We start from the raw sequence: 5243 nt of genomic DNA, 5'->3' as shown, positions 1-5243 counted from the left end.
CGGGATACCGAGGTATTTGGACCGAATGATCAAGACCCTAAGTGGGTATCCAGATTGGGCCGAAGAAATAAGCCCAAGCGAAGTTCCAAGCCTCGAGGTGAAGCAAGGGCCCGATCGGGCAAGATTAGCTCGATTGGGCGTGGCGCGCGAGAGTTGTGCTGGTGCGTGGCCAAAAGCGCGCCCGATCGTGTGAGCTGCTAGCTCGATCAGGCGCGGCTGTTTAGAAGAGTACGCAGAGAAAAAGGCGGGCCCGATCGAGCGCGTGTTTTTTACGGGATCTGATTAGTTTTCAATTAGGATTTATTTTAGGGAGGTTTAAGTACGATTTTTGTACGTAATTTTAAGGACCTTCTTTTACTCTTTCTTAATTCATTCTTAGATTGTCTCTCTCTACTTAGCTTTTAGATTAGTTTTTCTCTCATATACTTTGTTCTTAACTCTATTCTTAATTCCAGATTTATTTGGTACCGATTTCTCTTCTTTTAATCTTAGTTATTTATTTTATTCCTTTGATCATGTCTTGTTTTATTACTTTGATTTGTTTAGATTTAATTATGTGTGAGTAGTTCTATTTCTAAGGTTTATGGGGATCCATAAATAATATGAAGGGGTAATTTATTGTTGTTAATTGTCAATGCTAGATTAATTTCCTATTGATTGATTTAATGCTATGTGACTAGATTTGCGCAGATCTATTATGCATGAGTTTGACAATATTGATTCGAGATTCGACAGATGAGAATTAATGTTTAGGTCTAGTTTCAATAGGCAGGTTAATTTATAAATGGTTAAGTCGAGATTCAAGAGATGAGATTTAATACCGGTAAATTAATTGTGTGATTGTATTACGTAGCGAAAGCCCTTTATAATCTGATTAAGTTATGCATTGATAATTGATTATTATGTTTTACCCTGGAATACTATTTATTGATGAACCTATACCTTAGACCATTTATATATTGCTTTCTCCTTATTCTTAATCTTCGTAGTTTAGTTTCCTTCGATTATAATATTTTGGTTACTTTATAATCTAGATTATTTTAATTAATTAGGAATAGAAAGACTCGTTTCTCTATGAATTCGACCCTACTTCCCTATCTACATTAGTTAGAGGATTTAGGAATTACTTTTGATTAGGTGATACGACTATAGCCTGTCAAAATTTGGCGCTGTTGCCGGGGAAACGGTTTTATTTTTATTTCTGATTATTTTTGTAGTCTAGGTTATTTCCTTTTTTTTTTTGTCTCAGAGAACGTTAGTTCTTTGAGACAGGTCTCATATTTGCTTTTAGTTTTTTTTTTTTATGCCCAGGTGTTCCAGATCAGGGTACATCCCTTTCGATCCTGAGATCGAACGATCCTTCCATAGACAGAAGAATTTCTACAAGCAAATTCTTGGCGGATTCTGGTGATAATAATAATCACCGAGATCCTCCAACTGATTCTAGCGATTCAGAGGTATCATCAGATCCAGAATCAGAGATGACGGCTCCAAAGAAGCTTATTGATAACTCACAACCAAAGCTTACAGATTTTCCACACCTTACTCCCACTCCGGCTCTTGATGGGGTACAGTTTGAGATTAAACCCCAATTTATAACGATGATAGAAAGGAAGCAATTTAGTGGAGCTAAGGGTGAAGACCCAAATCTTCATATTGCAGACTATTGTCAATACTGTAATACCATCAGGAAAGCTGGGGTCACACAAGACCAAATCAGGGAGATTCTCTTTCCTTTTTATTTAACTAGAAAAGCCAAATTATGGTTTAATGGTTTAAATAGAACTGCACTTGGTATAACTGACTGGGAAACTCTTGTTTTGAATTTTTATAACAAGTATTATCCTGCAGGAGAACAGCCGTACTACGGAGTGCAATTCAGAACTTTGCCCAAGAAGCCGATGAAACTTTATATTAGGCTTGGGAGAGGTTCAAGGACCTACAAAGAGAATGCCCCCACCATAATTTGGCGCAATGGCAGTTAATCCAAGCCTTTTACAACGGCATTGGAAATTCATCTAGAATAATCTTAGATTCTGCAGCTATTGGGAGGTTTATGAACCTTAATGTTGATGATGCAGGTCAGGTTATTAAAGATATGGCGATACATAATTCCCAATATGGGAATCCCAGAGGCTTTGCTAACAAGGGGAAGCATAGTGTTGACTCTGTATCCTTTTTGCAAGCTCAATTAACCTCTATCTGCTAGAAATTAGATAATCTTAGCACTAATAATATAGCTAATGTTTCTGCAATTAATAATAATGCTAATGAGGCTTTCTGTGAAAATTGTGGAATTTTTAGGTCATTGGGAACAAGATTGCAGGAATCTGTGGAGCAAGTTAATGCCTTTCAAGCTTATAGGCAGAATAACCCGTACACCAACACCTACAATCCTGCGTACCGGAATCATCCGTACCTGTCCTACCGGAGTACTAATGTTCAAAATCCGCCACCACAAGAACCACAGGCGCCACAACAACATCAGTAGAAATATTATCACCCCAATGCTGGACAGAAGAACCAAGCACAACAATCCTCCTCATCTTCCAACCCTTCTTTGGTAGAAATTAGAGCGATGCTGGTAAATATGCAGAAGCACATGGAGAGTAGAGATTACCAAATTGATTCAATTCTAGCACACAATAAAATTGTAGATAATCAAATTGTGCAACTTTCCGCTACTCTACAAACCCGCCAACAGGGAGCTCTGCCAGCGCAGCCGACCAGGCCTACAGATCAAGCCTATGCAATTACTATAAGGAATGGTTCAAACTATGAAGGGCCCCCTATGCCCAGAAATGATGAACTTGTTTTAATAAATAATGATAATCTTGATTCCGTTAAACCTGACAATGTAGCTAATAACCCTGAAGGGATAAAGCCTAGTACTAATACATCTAATCCTACATTGCAGGGTACGACTTCAGGGAAGGTGACCACTCCAGATAAGAGCAATAATGCTCCAAAGCCGGTTATCAAGCTTCCATTCCCCAATCGTCACTTGAAAACAAATTTGGACAAGCTGTTTTGTAAGTTTCTGGAGATGGTAAAAGATTTGAAGGTAACAGTTCCCTTCACTGAATTAATCACACATATTCCTGCATATGAAAAATTTATGAAGGAAATATTGACAAGAAAAAGGTCTATTAGTGAGGTAGAGACAATAGCTTTCATTGTAGAGTGTAGTGCCGTACTTTAAAATAAATCTCCAACTAAATTAAAAGATCCGGGTAGTTTTTCTATCCCTTGCCACATTGGCAATCTAATGATTGATAATGCATTATGTGATTCGGGTGCTAGCGTTAGTGTTATGCCATTATCTGTGTGTTCAAAGTTAAATATGGGTAAATTAAAAGCTATTAATATTACTCTACAAATGGCCGACCGTTCTTTTAAATACCCCTTAGGTGTTTTAGAGGATGTTCCTGTTAGAGTAGGTAAATTTTATATACCTGTTGATTTGTTGTTATTGATATGGCTAAGGATATACAAACTCCAATCATTTTGGGTAGACCATTCCTTAACACTGCAGGAGCAGCTATAGATGTGAGAAGTGGCAAATTAACACTATCAGTAGGGGATGAAAAAATTATTTTTAATCTTAATAATACCCCTAAATGCCCCATGACAGAGGAGGAGAAGTGCTTTAGTGTTAATGTGGTTCATAATTATTCTAACAAGCCTCAAGCTCTTGTAAAAGATCCGTCCCTTGGAGGCGGTATCTTGTGTTGCATCCTTTACAGATGAGATAGACAAATGGAAAAAGGAAGTTGATGCAATATAAAGAGCCCTCTACACTGTCGGTCTTGGCTTTGAGGATGAAAAGGTTGAATCAATCAAGCAAGTTGTGGAAATTGAACCTACGGTGAGTGTTCCGCCAGATCGAGTTGCAAGTGCTAAATGCAATGAAAATTTGAAGCAACCCTCGATCGAAGAGGGATCTTTAGTGCGTACCATTGAAGAACCCAAGGTCCAATTCAAGGAGGATCCACCAGATAAGGTGAATTGGCGACCCACAGGGTATGTCAGGAAGCCGCGTCGTAGCCTAAACATCGCTCGACCGGGTGAGAAACCGCCCGACCAAGCGTTTGGTCAAGGGTCCTAGTTCTTGTACTTGGTAAGAAGGTCGTGCGGGACCTAGATAAACTAGCGCATTGCGGGAGGCAACCCGTAATTCTTGCTTTCTAGACTAGTTTTTCTTTTCTTTTACTTTTTATTTTATTTTTTATTTTTTTAGAGAGGAGAGGAGAGTGCAATTTTACCTTTTACAAGTGTCTTTGTACAGGTATAGATTTAATAGGTACGGAGTCTTAAGAAAAGAAGTTGAAAAAAAAAGAGAGAGAGAGAGAAAATCAGATTTTGGCACGGACTCGATCGGGCGCGAAAGTAAAAAAATACCAGCTTTATTTTCGCCAGATCGGGCGCGCAAGTGAGGTTGGAAATCAAGCTATTTTTGCCCGATTGGGCGAAATTTTTGAAAAATCGAGTAAGAAGAAAAGATATGTCGGGCGAGCAAGGGGCGAAAATTCCCTTCGCATTCGCGCCCAATCGGGCGCGCACTTAAACTTTCAGAACAAACTATTTTCGCCCGATCGGGCGCACCACTTTTTGGCCGACCTATTACTTTCTTTTCTTCCTCTTCTTTTCTCACTTTCTCCTTATTTCATCTTCTTCTTCATCACTTTCTCTCTCTAAAACCCCCATTTTCATACCTTCAAACTCTACTTCTTTTCAAGATCTTCTCTAATTCTTCCATGCAAACTCAAAAAATTTTACATATTCTTAATCCTCTCATCTTTCCCTTCGATTACACTAAATTTCTACCACTTTCTCTCAATTTTTTCCAAAACCCTAAGAGAGAGAAAGCTTCAAATTCCACCATTTCTCATAAAAAAAATGGACTCCAAAAGATCTAGAATCGTAAGGGGTGAAAGCTCAAGGCAACAACAACCACCATTGGTTGACCCGGAGCTACAAATTTCGGGATGGAGCGAGGTGGTGATAACCTCACAAGAACAACGACAAAGGATGCTCAACCTCATCTTGAGGCAGGTAATTCCTACACGCTTTGTTCATCATTATACGCTTTCTAGATTAGGAATCGATAAACCGGTAGAAAAATTGTTTAAGGGTATTGGAATATGTGGTTTATTTCAATTGCATTATGATACTTAGGACTATCTAAATTTGGAATTTATTTCTAGTTTTAATGTGATAAAATCTAATGCTTTGATTACTCA

At 38.4% G+C, this 5243-nt stretch overlaps 1 non-coding gene across 1 annotated transcript; it reads right to left on the bottom strand.

Moving 5' to 3' along the window:
- Positions 1-1861: 1861 nt before the first annotated feature.
- LOC145626031 (small nucleolar RNA R71) lies at positions 1862-1968 on the bottom strand. The gene has a single exon (XR_014110914.1). It is a non-coding gene; the product is annotated as a small nucleolar RNA R71 (small nucleolar RNA).
- Between the last annotated feature and the right edge of the window lie 3275 nt (positions 1969-5243).

The sequence above is a fragment of the Chenopodium album genome, chromosome 3 (genome assembly GCF_948465745.1).
Source record: "Chenopodium album chromosome 3, dcCheAlbu1.1, whole genome shotgun sequence".
Classification (NCBI taxonomy): domain Eukaryota; kingdom Viridiplantae; phylum Streptophyta; class Magnoliopsida; order Caryophyllales; family Amaranthaceae; genus Chenopodium; species Chenopodium album.
The sequence above is the reverse complement of the archived record's forward strand: the minus strand, read 5'-3'. Positions and strand labels throughout refer to the sequence as shown.